This window comes from Dermochelys coriacea, chromosome 8 (assembly GCF_009764565.3).
Source record: "Dermochelys coriacea isolate rDerCor1 chromosome 8, rDerCor1.pri.v4, whole genome shotgun sequence".
In the NCBI taxonomy this organism is placed as follows: Eukaryota; Metazoa; Chordata; order Testudines; family Dermochelyidae; genus Dermochelys; species Dermochelys coriacea.
The window spans coordinates 67,470,319-67,491,365 of NC_050075.1; the positions used below are offsets into that span (position 1 = coordinate 67,470,319).

Sequence of the window (21,047 nt, forward strand, 5' to 3'; positions counted from 1 at the left end):
TGTGTGTGTGTGTGTGTGTGTGTGTGTGTGTGTGTGTGTGTGTGTGTGTGTGTGTGTGTGTGTATATATATAAATCTCTCCTCTGTTTTTTCCACCAAATGCATCCGATGAAGCGAGCTGTAGCTCACAAAAGCTTATGCTCTAATAAATTTGTTAGTCTCTAAGGTGCCACAAGTACTCCTTTTCTTTTTGCGCATACACACTAACACAGCTGCTACTCTGAAACTTGGGATCATACATTCTATAAAAACAGATGCACCAGTGAATCTTCAGACTCTTGAAGATCACCTGAAGATGAACCAACTGTAATTATCTGATCAGCAGAATGTGCAGAATATATTCATAAGACTCTTGCAGCAAATTTATGCTGGACTGTCTATGACATTTGGTGTGGAGTGAGGCCTAAAGGAGAAATAATTTCAGAAACAATTCAATGTATTCAGCATGTAGAATATATTCATTTCTTCACATGCTTGAGATACATAGGAAAGGAGAGCCCCTAAAACAAAGAATTTGTAAGCTACTTGGAGCAAGGCCCCATCTTTTTTGCTCTGTGTGTGCGCAGTCCATCTCACAAAGGGGCACTGATCCTGATTGGAACTTTTAGCAGGGTATTGCTATACAAATAATAAATTATTATATCAATGGATCCAAAGTGCCAGATATCCAGGAGGAAACTCATCCAAAAAGAGATGGGAGACCAGTTCTAAAACAACACAGGCTTTGGTTGAATCAGTCCTTGCAATCAGTAATTATATTAGTACATTAGACTCTTTGGTACCCAGCTCACAAAGAGATGCGCGTCTTAGAAATACCATAGCTAGGTGTTAGATCATACCTCGAATTACTGCTTATTTAATAAGGCCAACAAAACTACTAACCAGAGAAACCACAACCCAGCCAACTTAGGCTATGTTTGTTAGTAAACATATTTAGTTGAAAAAAAGAAAGAAAAATCTGCAGGAAGTGGAAGAGTAACACATGGGAATCGCGGTTAAAGTTATACCATGTTGGCTGACACACAGCAGCTTCAATTCTCTTTAATTAGTTCAGAGTTAAGTGACAAAGTATTTAATCAGCAAACTAACAAGTGCAGCAGCTGATTGCTCTGTGCGTGCTTGTGTGGGGATGTGACTTAAAAAAGTAAATAAAATTACTATCCTTGCTTTAAATGAAATAGAATCCCTAATTTTATTACAGTAGCAATCAGTTTAGAAGCATGATCAAGCAATAAAAATTGATTCTTTCCTGGTGTATTCCTTTAACAAAGTATTTCATTTAAGAGGAGACTATTGTAATTTAACTCTTTGGTTCCCCTGCAGCTGAATATGGGCCTTATTTCCATACATCAGGACACATCTTGTATGATGGGGATAATCCAACAGCTATATCCTGTCACCTGTTATTTTTAAAAACACACCCACTTTTATTTGCAACTGACCAGATGATTGAGCCCCATTTTTTTTAAACTGATCTAGCCACGGTGATCCATACAATCAAGACATCCAGCTTTGATTATTACAATTCATATCTAGAAATCAAGCCAAAACACCCTGAAAGTGATCCAACTACTACAAAACACAAGCACCTACCTGCTAAGTAACACAGACTGTCAAACACATCACCCTTGTGCTCTGCTCACTGCACTGGCTCCCCATTGGACAAATTCCAATTCAAGATTTCTGTTTTCATATTCTAAGTCATCTATACATATGCCTCTAGTTACCTGAGAGATCACTTCTCCCGCTGCAACTCCCTTAACAGACTCATCCAAAATAATTTGTGTGTACACACTTATACAGTCTTCTGCTGCAGCATGGAGCCCAGCTGCCTATTCCTTTTAATATTAGCAATCAGATTACATTTCCAGGACTATCTTTGCAAGAAAAAGGACTACAGATGTTCATTTAAAAAAAAAAAAAAAAAGTGATCCTTTACAGGACCCAAGGGTTGGCAGCGTCAGTAATCAGTTCACATGAGTTACCGACACCTCATCAGTGCATGATAAAGACAAAAGTAGAGTGTAATTAGTACCGATATTTTTGTAATGCATCCCCCCATCCCCAGAAAAATGGGAGCAAAGATGAAAGGTTAGGCCAGGTCCTGAGCTGGTGTAAATCAGCAGCTTTCCAGTTGAAGATGTGGGGTGAAATTCTGGCTTCACTGAAGTCAACTGCAAAATACCCATTCACTTCAATGGAGCCAGGATTACACCTCAGCTCCTAGTGTTAGTCATTCAAGGAACAAACACCTCATCTCTCTCTCTCTCTCTCTATCTCCAAGCATGCGGATATGAGCCCTGTAACATTACTGGAGGTAGCCCTAGCCAACATATGGTAACACATGTGGAGGTGCAACTATAGACTTCTATGATAAGGTCATTTACACAAGACTGGAATGTTGATACATTAGATAGTATCCCTGAATCTAGATTGGGCTTTTCAGACTGGCAATTATGAAATTCAGTTTTGGATAACTAGATTTATGGGGTAAAATCCTGGCCCTACTACAATCAATGGCAAAAATTCCATTGATTTCAACGAGGTCAGGATTTCACCCATGGTAACTAATTTACAGCAAGGGACTGCCCAGTACTAGGCAGCTCAGGATCAGCACAGTTCAAAGGTGGCTTAAAATGACCTTCAGCTGACCTTCAGTGTCCCGCTCCTGAGTTACACTGTGTACTCTTCAGCTACAGGTGAGGATTGGGACCTCAGTTGCTAACTGTACTGCGGAGAGCAAAGAGAGGTTAATCTGTGAAGGCAGACTTGGAAAACAGACCCTTAAATGTGGGGCTGAAAGGCTTTCTTTAGAAAGCCAATATATGCACTGGCTGCATCCGTATCTGAAATATTTCCCAACTTGACAGGCAGGCAATCTACAGAACAGTGTATATTAAGGAGAGGTAGTTTAGGATTTGGATTTTAGTTCACTTTTAGCAGTTTCTATAATGTTGTACATTTTTAGATAGGCATTGATTTTGTTTTCCAATAAGGGCAGTGGATACAGCTTATCTTATGTCTTATTTTTAAACAACCCAGAGAAAAATAATTGCATTTTTAAGATGATTCTGGCTACCTGTTTAGGGCTGGATTCTGCATTTTCTCCATGCACTGATCCACCATTAAGGTCAGTAGCAGTTTGGAAAGACTATTGAAATGGATGATAAGATTTATTTTTATAACTTTAATGTCTTAGAATTATTATCCATCAGGAAGAGTGCAGTAGAGAGCAAAGTAAAGATTTTTGTCATTTCAAAGAGGTGTTATTGACTGACGTTAAAGTGAAACATTGAAACAGATGGTGAAAATACAAAATCTCTGCCCTTAAATAACAGGGTCTGCTCTGCTCCATCCCTTGAGTGTCTTTTCATTTCCCAGTGACCTTAGGAGGAGGGCTTGATGTTGAAAGTGTTTTCAATTCAATAAAATTGCTTTGAGATCACAAGTTGAGTGGTCTGTACCCTGCATGAACGTCAGGTTTGTCCTCAGCTATAGAGAAGTATGAGCACTTTAGAGACATATGATTGGCAGAGGCATATGTTATGAACCTTCACTCAGGCCCTAACTCATGAAAGCATCCCTATTCTGGAAGACAGACACTTAAGCACATGCTTATGTCCCATTGAAATCAATAGCACATGTTGAGTTGTTTTCCTGAACTAGGATCTCCTTCAGCACATGCTTAAGTAATTTCCTGAATTGAGGCCAATGAAATATTGGTTGTAAATCACCTTATAAATAGTAGGACAAGTTTAAGAATCCATAAGACAATTCAGACAGAGATATTACTGAGAGTGACAAGCTGTTCTCAGAAGTGCGTAGCAGGTGGAGCTAGATCAAGGCATAGGAAGGGTGAAACCATGAACCTGAGGAGCTGACTTAACTTTTCTTGATTCAGTAGGCAATGAACTAGTATAATTGCAGTGGTTTATTTACAGCATCCTATTCTAAGGGTAAAAAAGAATGATGGTAACTGCTGGCAAATGCTATCTTTTAAAATAGTTATTTCTGTATTTGATTTACAGAGCTGCTTCAAACAAAGATCACCTTCTAATAGTTTGACTGGAAATCTCCATCAACTATTTCCCTAATCCTCCACAAACACATATACAAATTCTGGTGAAAATGCTCCTGATTCTCCACTGTCTTGACCCTTAGTCATTTACACCAATGCACAGCGGATGTAAACTGCTGCCATTCTGATTTGGTAGTGTTTTTACATCCACTTTGCACTTGCATTAAGGGCCATAAAATGTGCAGGGTAATGAAACATTAAGGCCCACTGTCTATTTTCACCAACACAAATTGTGGTGTTGAACCTTTGTAGCAGCCTTACCACAGGATATTGGAGCAGATATTTGAGAGAATATTGCATGTGGAACCTAAGATTACCTCTGAATGAGTCTGCAGGGTTCCCCAGATTTACTTAACGGTCCTGATAATTCACTATTTGTACAGTTAACCAAACAGCGATGTCTGCTGGAAAGAAATAAACAGAGGAATCCACTCCCAGTTGCAAACAAACAAAGAACCAAATTCAGAGGTAAGTGAAGACAATATGTTGAGGAAATCTAAGTTGGTTTAGTTTATATCATTTTTTGCCCTGGCCCAACCCAATTGTGTGTTACATCAATTTAAGATTCCCTTTAGGCTCCATTTACTTAGACTCACACTCACTTATCAATGTATCCAGTAACTTACACTGCCTTCTTACAGATCCCCTCTGAATTTGGCTCACTGAGTTTATGTTGGTGTAGAAAGACCACAAAAGAGAAGTACAGCAAAAAGCAGTTAATAGGAAGGTGTGAGAATTAGGTATTTGATTATGGTGTCCAAGTGCCTTTAGGAAGAGAAAGTACCAGTAAAGGACTCTTTAACCAACCAAAGAAACAAGAATCAGTGGGTGGAAGCGAAAGCCAGACAAATTCAAATGAAAAATAAAGGCATCACTATTTGAACAGAGGGTGTGTTTAGCCATTGGAACAAACTACACAGGGAAGTGGTGGATTCTTCATCTCAAAGTCTTTTTGAACTGGCTGCCTACCTGGAAGATATGTTTTAGGTAAATACAAGTTACTGGGCTCAACACAGGAGTAACACTGATATTCTATGGCTTGAGTTATACAGGAGGTCAGACTAGATAATCTAATGGTCCCTTTGGGATTTAAAGTTTGTGAATCCACGAATAAGTGAAAATGAGTTCACCTACTTTACCTTACAACTTCCAGTGCCTTAGTATAGAAATTAAACCAGCTTAGATTTACGACCTGTGAGTAAATGGACACACTGTGAACAGTTCTATCAGGGTCTAAGTGTGAGGGTCTAAGTGTTAAATTACATTACCCTCATGTCAACTCTGAATTTGGCCTAGTGAGTTTATGTATACTTTGAACTGCTTAATCCAATTCTTATCAAAATTACAGATGAGGACTATTTTGCTAGGGACTTAGTACTTCATGCACGTATTTTGAACATTAAATGATTTTCTACATGATACCAGGGAGCCTCACGTCATTCATTGTTCAGGTAAAAACTTTAAAGGGACAACAGGCTTTAAAGTATAAAAATATTTTAAAACAGGAGGAGGAGACTGCTCAAGCAATTGCTAAGGGAGCTTTTAACTTCTAAGTGGCAGGTTGGAAGCCTTCCCATCTGAGTAGTGATAGAAAATTAGTACTATGTGATAGCTGATTGCTGAACTGTATGTGAAATGAATAGGTTCCTAGACGACAGGTGCCCAGCTGATAAAACTAGCTACCATTATTGGCACCAAACACCCCTGCTAGTCTCAGAAGAAAAGAAAAGGATTGAATGGGAATGATGACTGAACTATCCTCTTGCCCTTAGACTTGACCCCTCCAGTTCAGGAGCGAGACACAAGTAGGACAGGTAGGGGACAAGGATAGCATTACAAAGGAAACTTATACCATTTTTGCACTTGCCATACACACCTTCCAGACAATCAAGTATTATCTTTTAGCCATTACTGAAAATCACTCTGAATAAGACCAATAAAATAAAATTCTATAGACAATCATTTTAGCTAATAGTGTTTCACAGCATTAGTTTGCTTTGACTTTTTCAAGTTTTTGTTTAAATGAATCCATCCAGGCTTATGAAGAAGAGCTAACCTTCTCTCTGGCAGGAGATCAAAGCTTCGGAATTTTGGACTGTAGGCCATGGGAGGAGAACATATTTCACTCCCTTGGCTTGGCACAGTATAGACATTATACACATCTTGCATGGGCTGGCTGATTTCTGACTGAATTAACAACAAGGTGTGGAGCCAATTTCAGCGGCTTCCATGGCACTGCCTGCTCTGGAAATATTTTTCATTTGAAACTGAACAGAGCAGTAAGATGAGCATAAATGCAAATGAGAATGATGATGAATTCTCAGAGAGTTCTTACTTCAGATTTTTAAGGTTATTATGGTATTAAATTGACATATGGTCAGGATGTAGGAAACATTCTAAATATACCTCCTCTCCAGTTAAAATGAACTCTTCTGGCTACAGTGTTTGTATATGGGGGGAGAAGGATGGGGGAATAGAGAGAGAGAGAGACTAAGAGAGTTAGTTGATGCGCTTTCCAAAGAAAATATAGTATCAGCTACTTTGTGGTTAAACTGATTAGCTCTCTTATAATCGCATCTCAGCTGATGAACCTTGAGATCTTAAATCTGTAAGAGTCCTTTCTAGCTTTATTTCATTCTTTAAGTAGATTAAAAGGGTGATCCTTAAGCTGTGCAAACCACCTGTTTGGGCCCCTAGCTAATATAGCTTTTGATGCAATATTCTGATAGCTCAAGCGTTTGATTTTCAGCAGGGCTACCTATTTGTGCACCTGAACATTTTCCATGTATAGCATATTCAGAGCACTGTGCACCTCACAATTTCCAGCAGCACAATTAGAAGGCCCTTTAAATAATTGTGCCTTTCTTTCCAGCTGACCCAATATTCCTCTATTCCTCTCTCCCTCAATTCCCTTTTAAAATCCACCAATAGTGACACTGATTTCATTGCTACAGATGTCCCTTGCTGTGGGACAGTCTCTTACCATCTGGGTATTTTCAGATTTAAAATGCACCCTTCCACCTGCACACTCAGTTCATCAGAGATCATGGCTAACTGAATGTTTGGGACCAGCACAGAGGCATCTGGGGCCTGCAGCCCAGATCCTCAAATGTTTTTAGGCACCTGACTCCCATTGAGCTCCTATAAATAAAGGAAGAGGTGAAAGGCAGATCCACTGGAAGGGGAAAGAGAAGGAAACAGGACAGCCAGTCAGTGGCAGGCTGGGCCAGCCAAGCAGTCATATTAAAACTGGAACAAAATCCTCGTTTGACATAATTTGCTGGGACATTGAGGCAGCCACTTCAAATTAGGATGCAGTCCTGAAAGCCACACTGCCTAGTCATCCTACTCATTACAAGTTACTCATTACAAGTGAAACACCTAATTTTAGACCCACATACAATATTTCCATATGAATGTGGGATCCTCTAGTTATTTTTAATTATTTACAAACCTGAGGTGATAAAAAAGGTTATTTTCTATAAAATATGAGTTAACCACCCATCATTCTGAATCTCCTGGACACCTTTTCTTGTCTCTCTCTGACTTCAATAGGCAAAGCATTTAAGGAATTTTTTAACTTTACGCAGACGTAGCTTTAATGGGACTACACAAGTGCCGAGAGTAAAACATATGCATAAGTGCATTAATTGACTGCACCCATCTACTCTATATGTAAAGAGATTATGATGAAAAACAAATATGAAGAAATATAGTAGTATTTTCGTCCACAATAAAGACTCTCTAAACCCACTAAAACTGAAGTCCTGCTTATTAATCCATTTACCCTACCCCTTTGGAGAAGGCTGTAAGAATAGATACGCTTTGCGGCATGACTTGAAAGTTGAAAATCCAGGTGAATGGCAAGCATGCAGGTCCCTGAGTCAAGGGATCTTGTATTGAAAATACCCTGTTAGCCTCCTCATGTTTAATCGTGAGAAGCTCGTAAGTCCTTTTCTGATGTGTTGTGTATCCAATATTCTTCACAAGCTCCTCTGCATTTCTCAGATAATTTAATACTCTTTTTGGTCACAATATTTTCCAATGTATCATTCTCAAAATGATAGTTGCATATGGCTCCTGTGTCCTCCCTTTGAGTTAGATGGTTTGGGAGAACCACCGTTATTTGCTAAAGATTTATTATAAGCATGTTTTGTGCTATGGAAATTAACAAAAAAAGAATCAAGCATCAATTTATCAGCACATTTCTGACTGTGGAAGCATGATTGCCAAGAAACATCTGAAGACATATGGCCATTGTTCTTGATGAATCTGTTCCTTCATAACCCCTGACAAGGAGTGAGGAGGTCACTGAATTTGAGTATGGATGTATCACTTCTGGATGCTGCTAGTTCTGATCTCTAGTAATCATCATTAACAGAGTACAGCATAATTGAATATTTTATACTGGGAAATGGATCAGTAGAATTAGCATTTGTGGTACTAGGCATGGCTCAGTAGAAAAAGAATTGCCTGAAAAAGGAATCCACGTGGGTGGTTTAATTGACAAAGTGCAGGACAAAAACAGAACAGATTACAGTTACGAGAAGCAAATTTTATTAGTTATAGTAGCAGTGGATGAAAAATGGATTAATCACCAGGTTCCTGACACTACAACACAGAACAAGTGAATAGTGTAAGATTTCTTCAAGACTCAGCCTATTGTGCAGTTAGCCAAGGAAGATCATGGCATCCATATTTCTGAATGCTCGAGACACGACTCTTATTGACTACTACAAGCCATCTTACAGCTGAATCGTAGGAAACAATCAGCATCTTGATGAATAAACTATCAAGAAGGACAAAGGTCAAGATAAACTCCTGTATGGCATGATTCCTGTACAAGCTAATAGAGCACACACTGATGGCAGGAGGCTTTCAAAATGTAAGCTTTGCATGTGCTTGTTTTGCATGGTTCTGTATTCATTGTTTTCTAAAAAGGCATATAGTTGTTTAAACAAATCTTTTAATCTTGGAGAATACAGTTTATATTGCATCAGGACATTTAAAGTTCCCTTATTTTTATACACTTGCAGAGCATAAGGGTTCAGTTTAGCTTTGGAATTTTGGTCTTTGTCTACACTGGAATTTTAGTTCCTGGTGTTGTTACATTTATTTCGCCGGTCCATAAAGTCTCCAGCCAAGCACCTTCTGCTGCTCCTACTCCAGGATCTCCCCCCTAATAAATCCTCATTTCCCCACCCACTGAAGATGTTTAAAAAAAAAAAAAAAAAGGAGCGCTCTGGGAGAGGTGAGCTCTTCTAAAGCCACAGAGATCAGAGGTATCTTCTCTCTGCTTTTAGCAGAGGTGAGAGGGAGTTGCACTCTCTCATTCTCAACTTCTGTTAACTCCTGGAGAAGGGACACTGCTAACAGCAGTGCAGGGCTGCCATGGTTGGCTGAGAAGTCTGGGCTGCAATGTAGGGTGATGGCCACTCGTTAGTACTATTGAAGAGTGCCTTCAGTCAGAACTTGTGAGCAGCAGCAGCCGGAAGCAACCACTTCATTCAATGTGAACATGTTGGGCTGGGAGTGCAACTGCACTCCAGCCAGCTGGACCAACCCATCAGGCAATTACCTTATCTCCTGGTGAGCTGCCCAGTGCAGGTCTGCCTGGTTCTGTTGACTAAATTCATATTGAGTTGAAACAGAGAGGGACTTGGCCACTACTAATTCTGCATACAATTTTTAGTATAAAGTTTGGTATACCTCATTCTTACTGTGCGCTCAGTGAATAACTGCAGTAACCTATTTCCCAGGCTTCCTGCACCCGAAATGGATAAACATTACTGATGTGCTATTAACGAGGTATTCACCATTTTTTTTTTTTACAATATACTTAATGAGGGCTTTGTCAGTGGGTTTGCATTACACTGTAAGAATAATCAGGACCCACTCTTAGATCTCAATGCTTCTTCTAAGTACAATTTTTCAATTTTAGTATGTTGATCTTTAATAGTTGCATGAGTACTAAAATCCCAATTATTTTATTTTCAAGTCTTACTTTATACTTACATTAATGCTAAGTAAACAATTTCTCCCTTCTTTTATTTTGACCTATCTGCATGGCTCTTGTCTTATTCAGTTGTAATCGCCTCAAATAAGTCAATAAATAAAACCTCTCCTCGGCAAGAACTCTTCTTTGCATCTTACGAGCAATTATACTGCAGCTGAGTGGCGTTATATTACTAAGTACTGACACACAGATATGACAGCCTCACAGGAGAAAGAAAGAGCTGTTGAGTACATAAAGGGGGATGCTAAAGAAAGGTAGACTTTTGTGAATTACTAGTCCCTGTTCTTTAGATGGCAATAGCTATATTTCTTGTTGCAATAAAATATAAGAATACAGACCCATGAGAACAAAAGTGATTGCAACAGTATTTAATGCAGCTATTTGCATATTCTAGATGATAAAAGGATCAAATGAGACTTCCTTTAGTTCGGTATAAAAGGATTTTCAATATTGTAGTCATTAATTTTGTACTTTCCATAAAATACTCAGAAGTCAGACCATTTATCTTCATGTCAAAGTATCACTAGAAATTAGCTGCAGCCTCATTGGAGTGATTATTAGTAATGCAAGGCAAATAGAAGCTGAATGACTATTGAAAGTTGCAGGAAAACTTGAGAGTTACCTGTATTGAGGCCAGAACAGAAAAGGAGAATAATTTACTAAATTTAAAAAAGGAGGAGGATAGTGTAAGAAATAAGTAGCCAAGTAAGTCGTCATAGCTCATTCTACACAGTATGGCACTTTAGAGACTACAGCTGTAGCTCACGAAAGCTTATGCTCAAATAAATTTGTTAGTCTCTAAGGTGCCACAAGTACTCCTTTTCTTTTTGCGGATACAGACTAACAGGGCTACTACTCTGAAATCTATACAGTGTGGCCATTTTGGAATTTCCCAGGGACAACGGCATGCAACTGCAGATCCTCCTGCTCCAGCAGCACAGGCCCCTAGCTGCACAGGGCCTATTACACACAATTGAGCAGTTCTGGTCCTATCCACTGGAGGGAATTTCAACATACACACATTATTCAGTGAATTACAATATTAAAGGCAGCTTCCCCTGAAGACGACATGAAAACTGAAACTCTGGGGAACAAACCATGGAAACAACTGGAACTGCACAGCTGGAAATTCCATATTTTTGCAGAAAACAGACTTCATCCACAAGCATGGCAGCCAGAACATTTCACCAGATTTAGAGATTTCAATAATTTGAATTATGAAGTTTTGATTATGTGCTACCGAAAGCAAGTTTGATTTAATCCAAAATCATGCTAGTGAGTGTTTTGAAAAAAAACTGTTTTAAATCTAAGGATTAAAGTATGTCAAGCAGAACTGCTTGATGACAGCCTCATTTTGATATTTCAGACCTGTATAATAGTGCCCCATCCCGTGGACACATGGCTTATTTATATCATTAAAAGCAGTCATTAACAATGAAACAAGATCTTTAAACTATAGATTTAATAACACCAATGAAACAAAAGTGTTCAAAATAAAGACTTAGTAGCTATTAATAGGGCTGGCCTTACAGGTGGGTACCGCGGTTGGGGACGCAGGGGGAGTCATGGTCAAGAAGCAGGGCAGACCTGGGGTGAAAGGCCACAGAAGGGAGCTCGGGGCAAAGTGGGGGAGGGGGAGCCCAGGGAGGCAGCGGGGGCCTGGGGTTCCAAAATACAAGTTCGCATTCTTTCCTAAGGCCAGCCTTGGCTATTAAACTAATGTACTAGTAAGACAAACAAAGCCATGACCAAACAGATAGTTCTTAGGTTCAAATCTGGAGCATGCCAAACCTAGACTCTTGCAGATATAAGAATTACATAGGGAAAGTAATGCCAATACTAAAATTGGAAGAAAATTATCGTTTGCTTATTGGTATATTAAAATTAATGCCGATTTTACTTCCAAGCAGAAATTATTAACTAAAATAATGCCTCACCAGCAGAGGGTCATAAGCAGGAAACTGTTCCTAAGCAATTTTTCTAGGTGCATTGTACACGTTCAAAATAATTTCCATTATAATGTTCCAAAAATATCACAAGTCTATAGACAGGTTGAGTGTATAATTTCTAAAGTGAATTTAACATTCTTTTCTATTGCTGTTTTCTCTTATGAATGTATTGAATACTCACCATGTAATTGAAGGATATGTATATGCTGATCACTTCTAGAGTATATACTGTTCCTGAATGAAACTAATATGGTGGTATAAATTTCAATATCTATTCCTTTATTTTTGCCTATCCTTTAAATTCCCTGATCCTGCTATGTAGCTAACACTTTCAAGACACTATTCTGAATGAAGCAGTTTCCACATATGGCTATTTCAAGAGGAGAGTGCTTTCATATTTAGTGATTTCATATCTGTTCCTTTTCCAGCATTTAATTAAATTTTAGCTCACCAAGATAACTTTATGACTGGCAGGATCTCATTTGTTCTCATGAGGCACATGAGTGACAGCATGTATATATTTATATGTGATATCCATAAATATACTACTACTAAATGCTGCGAAAACAACAAAAACAAACTTGCTTACCTCTTTCCCTCCAAAACTTTGAGGTTTTGCAAAACAAGGCATCTGAAAAACAAAAGATTTGCAGTAGTATTGGTGGGATGAATATATTCCAGAATGTAAAAGACTAGGGAACAGGTGTAAATGGGTTTCATGTAGATAGATAGACAGACAGACACACACACACACACAATCTGAAATGGAAGACCTTTGGGGTAAATATAGGCCCCAATCCTGCAAGCTACTCCACATGGGTGCAGATGGGTTAGTGGTGGATAGGTCAGTTGCTGGTCTGGGGCCAGAGGATTCAATTTTGCGATTGATGTGCACAAGGAGAATTTGGACCTGTTTAAAGCCATGTCAAAATCAGTGGAAACTCCATGCTTGCTGGGATCAGACTATAGGATTGGGACCATAAATTAAAATTGAATACAAATTATTTATTGTATAAAATATACAAATAGTTTGCATTGCATAAGTCTGAGATCATCTTGAAACAGAGGGTGAGGATTTAGTTTGGTTTGGTTTAAATGTTCACATCAAATGTGGAAGAAATAAATCCTTTAAACTTTTTTTTTTTTTATTTTACAATAGGAGGGACAACTTTCACCATGGTAACACTTTATATTCAGGCTATTTATAAGCTTTTTTCCTTTTTATATATGTTATATTACATAACACCACATTATATGCTGCAGTTAATAAAGGTGTATTTTGCCTTTCACACACCAAATGTTATTATGAACAAAAGCTAAAGAAACTGTAAATTGAAGTGTCCAAATCCAATTTCTCCATTATCAGCATTAAGTTCAGAAAAGAACTTAAGGGAGCCAGAGGATACAATATTAGGTATGCATGCATCTGGAAAGGTAGATTGTGGCCTTTCCTAAAATAATACTGCAACAAACTTCCAAGTCCAGGCCCTGATCCTGAGAAGATGAATATGTCCCAGGCCAACCCATGGGCTGAATTAGCGGTTTAGTTTTTCTTTTTCTTTGTTTCCTGGATTTGTGCTTCTTTCAGTATAAATTGCTGAGGAAATGGTGAGAGAAGAGATCTCGCCCCAGGAACCGAAGTCTGATGGATATGTCTTCTCCTTCACCATTGGAAAGACATGGCATGCCTTATCTAAGTGAGTTTCTTTGACAGTATAGGGAGGGCAGAAAAAGTTGAGCCTTTGACTCAGTATAGGACCATGGGGTCTCCACCCAGGCTGAAAACCTGAGAGATTTCTTTGACCCACAACACAGTTGGTTTAAAAATTGTCAGTCAGCTAGGAAAAGCCATGCCCTTATGTAGACGTTAGGGAACACAGTCTGGTGTTACTATGGCATCATATTTCTCCTGGGCCCTATAGATAGGAAAGGTAGTGTCAGAACCAGAATTTCAAAGCAGTTATTAAGGAGGTAGTACCCCCCCCCCATGAGCAGGGAATATTCTCCATTTTCTGACCCTCGGGTGCTTCCACAATCATGAAGGCTACTTTGGGATCCCACACAGAGTAGTCTCAGAAATATAAATAAGTACATCTCTTAGCTCATCTACATCAGGAATTAAAAATTATATTAATTGCAAAACAGTTAATATTTGCTAGTTAGAAATTCTCATTCCTAAACAGTAATGGGTCTAAGAGAGTAAGCTAACCCAGAAAAGTTTCTTCTGATCTAATTGATGCAACATTTCTAGGCTCTAGGATCCTTATTTGTGGCTCCGCAGGGTTAATTATTTAGCAAACAAGAAGCCACTAAATAATTCTTGTATGTTTCACAAGTCATCTCACATTGACCTTAAATATTTTGCTTTGTTAAACAAACCAACCAACCCACCTAGCTGAATCCAGTCATTTTTCTTTGCTTTCTTATCTTGCTAATGCTGCTGCCTCGCCTCTGGAAGCCCCGCAGCTGCACTGGGGGGGAAAGTGGATTTGAGGAGCCCAGCCCATGCTGCCCCGCGTCCAGCTCCCTGTGTGAGGCTGCAGGCCAATTAGTCCACCTGCCGTTTGGAACGTTGCAGAGCCTCAGTCAGCGGCACAAGCCCGCGTGGCTGGGGAAGAGCGCGCGGGCGTGAGGCGAAGCCGGGGGCTGCCTGGGGCCAGTGAAGTGGGTGGGGAGGGCACTCAGGGGGCTGGCCGTCGGTTGGCCGGGGCTCTTGGCCGGGCACTACCGTGCCTGGGCTGGCAGGCGTGGAGGGCATTGGCTGCGGGGCAGGTGTTTGTGCTGGGGGAGGCTAGGGTAGGTCGCTGGAGGTTGAAGGAACCTGGGGCCGGGGCTGGAGTCCTCACAAGCTGCTGCCGCTGCCGCCGCCGCCGCGTCGCGTTCCAGGGGCTCCTTCCCGGCTGTGAGCCAGCGGCGGGGGAGTCAGACCGGCTGCCTGCTTGGCGGGTGCCACATGCGCCCCACGTGGCCAGTAGGTGCAACTGCAGAGAAATGCCCTGCAGCCTGCTGACACCTGAGCGATCCTGGAGCCGGACTAAATATCCTCGCTGCCACCTGGCCCGCTTTGAATCCTGTCCTACCCAGTGGCCGCTGCCTGCGGCAGAGATGCAGCTCCGCGAGGGCACCAACCCCAGCCACTGCTATGAGACTGGTCTGCAGCTTGCGGGAAGGCGACTTTTCCTTCACCGCCACGGATCTCCCAAGCCCGCAATCTGATTCCTGGGGCTGTACCCCGAACAGCCAGGCTTTGCCACGTAAAGAACACCCAGTACGTATTTTATCCCCAAAGGGCTCCGTCCTGTGAAGAAGTAGACGAGAGATCGCACTTAAATTATACACTAAATAGTTCCAATATTCAATCCCAACAATAAAGGAACCTTTTCATACATGGAATGCCGAGCAGACTATTCAGGGGCGAATAATGTATTATGATAATTATGGCATAAACCAAGATGTCAGCAGCTAGCTGTTTAAATTGCGCCCCCTCCCCGCTCCACTCTTCTCTAATCTTTTGGGAAATCACTGGAAGAAATGACCCCTCTGCATTTCATACGCATCAGAAACATGATGCTATACATGAACACTTGGCTGTGTGATGAAACAATTCTCATCTGCAGTGATCCTGGAGCTCCACAAGGTCAACGGGTGTTCTGGTAGCCAGGCTTACTCTTTACAGCCAGCCCATGACATTAATTAATAATGCCCACACACCTTTTATCAGCAAAATTAGAATAACATTTATGCACATAATTATGAGTCTTTTGTTTTGTAATGCTTTGACAGCCATAATTTTTACTTTGCATGCACCTCATTTTACTTCACTAACCATAAGCTAACTGGGCTTTATTTTTAGTGGCAAAGATGTTTTAGATTACATTATGACATTTTCTGACCCACATTTGTGCTTTCAGTCTTACCTGGGCTCTGTCAACAGCACATTTTAGAAACAGTGCAGTGTTCAGTCTTGCCACTAAACTGTAAGGTAAAAAAGTCCCCTGAATATTGTAAAGCTGATCTTGATGCCAATGAAAGGTGTCAAAATAACAAAACTGGAGGTTGAAGTACTCAGTATATTCACAGAACAGACACAGCTTCCTTGAGCTCCTCTTCCCCATCTCAACACTATGCTTCAGCCCTGACCTGAATAGTCTTTTTCTAGGAGTTCATTCTTCATAGCAATTTAAGGAGCATGCAGAACTCCCACTGAGTTCAGAAGATGCTCAGCACTTTGAAGGATCAAGCCATCAATCCCTAGCCTCTCTGCAGAGACTGCTGACAAGGGTGCAAACTGGGATGGTGTTTTTTGTGATGTGGTTACTTGCTCACTGGGAACCGGATTGAGACCATCCGATGAAGTGAGTTGTAGCTCACGAAAGCTTATGCTCTAATAAATTTGTTAGTCTCTAAGGTGCCACAAGTACTGCTTTTCATTTCACATAGGCCACCAAATAATTTTCAAATGCTGATGACTTTCTTTCACTGCCAGTTAGGGATGAGATACATCTGTTTTTGTGATTCAACAAAATACTAAATGTGCCTATTCATTTAAGAAAATGCATGTGAATATGAATACCGTGAGCTACTGAGCAATCATGGACAGGGTAAGGTACCCAGTGGGGCTCTCTGCATGAGGGAGGAAGTGGTTGATGGGTTAATGCCATCAAAGAGGAGAGGTGGAAGTCAAGGAGCAGGTGGAGGAATGTAGCTGTAGAGAACTTAACAGGGCCATGGCCACTAGGCACTTGCTATTCAAGTAAGTATTTCCGTTTCAGTGTGGTTGAATATGAACACTCGCTTAATGACTACATGCATGTAGAGAGCTGCTGCAAATGAAAGGTTTATCATCTGTACTATGAACCTGGAGAACCTGTTAATTTGAATTGCAAATCTCTGTCTCCCATTGTCAGCAAATGATGGAACAACTTGTCTGCATAAAATAAGAACCAGTTCAAGAGCTTTACCAAAACATTTTTAGAGTTCCAGAAAGTTTGATCAAACGGTTTTATGAAATAGTTTTACGTTTTGCATGTGTCTGTGGTTTTAGTTATGCTCAGGATTGGAGGTCCCAAAGGATGGTTCTTCTCACAGGGTTCTCTTTCCAGTACATCAACAGTGCTACTGATCTCCAGATGGGTCCATATGACAAGATTTCTAGCCCCAATTTGCACATATAAGAGCTTTAGATAATATAGGTAAATTCCTAGATTTTTAGCTGTTTCTCCAAACAGAACCTCTCTGGCATGTGAAAGGGATACATATGCTCTATCATCCCTCAAGATAGTGAAGCTTGGTCCCCTCCCTATAGCTAGCCAGCTCTGCTGTCATTGTAGAGAGACGAGAGATAGGACTTAGCTTCACCAGCTGTCTGCCACTCTCCACTTCCTTGTGGTGACTTTCCCACAAAAGTGCTATAAGGGAGAAGTGCCTGTAATCCCTGGCATTTAGGGGCTGTGATTATCCTTGGCCATGTTGACCCTCTTACCTCTACAATTCCGGGAACAATCTAGTACATTGTACAGGAAATGGACTAGATAGTTAAAGAAAATGGTTTCTTGGCAACAGTCTTCTGTGATTGGAATTTTATTATGTGTAATTTCTTCTTCTGAGACAAACAAGCTCTCCTGATATTTGACAGCTTTGTCATTATGCTGTGGGGAAACATGCTGCACCTTATACTTATGTCCTTACAGGGTAAAATTAGTATGAGAGTAGATGAGTAAAGCAAGAAAGTCAAGTGTGTTAGGGATTGAGAACTGTAGATTTTTGAGATTTCAGATAAAAAGTATTGCCAGTAAGGGAAATCATCTGTAAAGCTGTGCAACCAGTAACAAACACTAGAACACACAGAGATGGACAAGTTCCTCTTTCTGCCTGGTAACAGTACACATGCAGATCCTGAGTGTCAGTAACCATTCTTGCAGAAGTGCTATATGCCAGAGTCTATACATCTTGCAAATGATCATTGTGAAAAAACAAGGAACCTCCACAGGCAGTGGTCAGGAGAGTCCCTGGCAGTATGATTACTTCCATCAGAACTGCCTTGATAGGGGGTAGAATGGGGAAGCAGGGTGTGCCACAGCCAGGGCAGAGGCTTGGGCTCTGTAAACAGATGAACAACAGTGTTCCTGGAAGTAAGGGTGGTAAGGGTTCTGCCCCACCTCCCGCCTTGAAGTAAAAATACCAAATACATGGTTTCCATCATCAGCACTTGCACTATAAAAATTGTTGCAGCACCTCTGATGAGCAATGCCTCCAGTAGATCTCTGAGGATCCATGGGTTCTGGGAGCTGGTCAACCCTACTGCTTGAAACATGGAGGAAAAGAGGGGAGAGTGAAGTGAAGGACAACTACAGAACAATCTGGTGCAAACTGAGCTTGTCGTCACTATGGAGCTAAATTGGCACTGCTGCAATCTATACAATGGCATTGATTTAGCAGGTCTAGTGAAAAAATGCTCAATTGATGGAATAGCACTCTCCCATTGATTTCTGAACTCCACCTCAATGAGAGGCAGAAGCAATGTCAGCGGGAGAGTGCCATCAACATAGTGTAGTGCGGACCCTGTAGTAAGTAAATCTAAGCTATGTCGACTTGAGTTATGCTACTAATGTAACTCAAATTGCGTAGCTTAGATTGACAGGCAGCAGTAGTGTAATGAGAAGGACCTGGTGAAATTTTCTTCTGCCGGGGTCAGGTTTATCCATGGGAAGGGGCAATGTGGCCCAGATTGTTTGTTTTTTTTTCTAACTAGCATATCACACTATTTTTATTGTCAGTCTGATGTATATGGACTCATGTGACCAAGATAATAGTTTTCTTTTTCACAGCTTTGAATTCCCACTGAATGAATTTGATAGTTTCAATTTAAAGCCCCAATGGACAATAATGTACATCTTCGAACTAATATATAATTCTCTCTCTTTACTCAGGAGAGGTCTAGGATCAAGGCTATATAGAAATTAATTAATAATTTGTCCCTGGAGGATGATTCCTGTTGGACAACATGGAGGTCATTGGAAGGTCAACGTAAAGAAGATTGCACTAGTGACCATTCTAATATTTTCACCCCTGATGTTAAGGGGCTATCATCTCTGGGGATGGTTTGTTAATCACTTGCCTGTGCTAGGTTCAGTTTGTAGATAAAATGAGACTTTGTAATGATCACATTACATCTTATGCTGGTGGTTTTTCAGTGTAAAGACTAATCCTCACTGTTGGGGGTATATGGAATTCAAAGGTTGTGAAATTGGGGTCAACCACTTTTAGCTTTTAAGACTGTATATTTGAAACCAGTTCAAGAATTCCAATGACTACAAACCAGAAAACAATTAGAACTGTGATTTTCAATATGCTTTTCCCCACAATATCAGTTAACCCCACATGTGCAACCCTGGTAAGGAATTAAATGCGACTTTGCATGGAAATTCTAGATTTTCTTGTATTAGAACCTGTACTGTTCCTCTCCTATACTTCTCTTGATAAATTATTGAATTATCACTCATGCTGAAATAAATTCTCCTTAATCTGTGATGGTGAATAGCACATATTGACAATTCTATTGATATAAGACCTAAGACCAGTTTCTATTTATGGTGTAAATGGAGTCACTGGAAGGGATGGCTGAAGAGCCCACCATCTGATACTCACCCTAACTGAAAGCTGGGTTTCTGAAAAATTGTGCAAGAAATGGTGACAGATGATGAAACTCAGCAATCCACTGGAAGTTAAAGTTGAGGAGATAGAACAAAAAGCAGGATCTGCTGAGCACCCAGTCCAGTGCAGCACAAGTACAAATCCAAGTTTGGGGGACAGGGCAAACCATGGAGGGTCTGCCAACTGTTGATGAGGCCAATGAAGGTCAAGAATAAGGAAAGATGACAGTGAGTAATCCTGTCATTAACATTCAAACTAAAACTGAAACTCAAGGCCACACCCAATCCATTTATTAGAGAGGCATCATGATCTAGTTCAGGGGTTCTCAAACTGGGAGTTGGTACCCCTCAGGGGGTCACGAGGTTATTACATGGGGAGTTGCGAACTGCCAGCCTCTACCCCAAATCCTGCTTCACTCCAGCATTTATAATGGTGTTAAATATATAAAAAAGTGTTTTTAATTTATAAGGGGAGGGTCACACTCAGAAGCTTGCTATGTGAAAGGGGTCACCAGTACCAAAGTTTGAGAACCACTGATCTAGTCATTAGAGCTTGAGACCAGGATGCTGGAGACTTGGGTTCTAGTTCCAGTTCTGCTTCTGATTCTGAATAATACTACTGTACTTAGTTCTCTACATCACAGGAGTGTTGTGTTGGATTAGTTAACATGCGTAAAGTGTCTGAATGTGTAAGTCATTGTTTAAGTACTAAGTTCTATTACGGTTATTGTTTGGAGGAAATGAATACAAAATATTGCTTTTTGTTTAAAGCACTGGAACAGCATCTTTCATATAGCTGGAGCAGAAAAAGAACACATGACATACAACAAATGCTAAATACCAAATACTCTGAAACCCAAATACCCTTGTTCATATTCATGAATCCAGATATTAATATGAAGAAGAAATCTTCTACAAATATTCACAGAAGCAAAACTCTGGTTGTGCTGTTGTTTGTGGATAGCAAGTAAAAGGAGGTTAGAACATGGGCTCTCAGAATTGGAACAAATATTTAAAAACACATTTTTGTCAGTGTTTGACCAGCTTGAATAAAGAGGCAGAAGAGGAGGAGGACTGGCCCTGATTTGGAGGGAAACAGTATACTCAGCACCATTAATAACAAGAGGCTTTTGAAGCGACGTTTAAAAATCTACCTCCAACATTCACATAAATTCTTGTACCTTTCAGGCATTCTTTACAGCTTTCCTTACCCTTTTTGCTTATTATTAAAAAATATTCTTTTTAAGCATAGATTTTCTCCCTCACAGCCATTTTCTTCTCCTGTTTGACCCTGCAGTGAAGTCAAAAATGACAAATTTGTGACATCATAATAATTTTTTCTCAGGTAACAAA

The 21,047-nt window shown here is 40.3% G+C and overlaps 1 protein-coding gene across 5 annotated transcripts in view; it reads right to left on the minus strand.

Moving 5' to 3' along the window:
* Positions 1-14,579, minus strand: part of NTNG1 (netrin G1) — a 290,609-nt gene extending 276,030 nt beyond the window's left edge. For 2 of the 5 annotated variants that reach the window (XM_043490712.1, XM_043490711.1), the window contains exons 1-2: positions 14,434-14,579; positions 12,632-12,673 (exon numbers count right to left, since the gene is read on the minus strand). The gene's annotated coding sequence lies outside the window, so the exon portion shown is untranslated. The remainder of the gene's footprint in view (positions 1-12,631; positions 12,674-14,433) is intronic. The other 3 variants (XM_043490716.1, XM_043490715.1, XM_043490713.1) reach the window with 2 other exon arrangements.
* Positions 14,580-21,047: the final 6,468 nt, after the last annotated feature.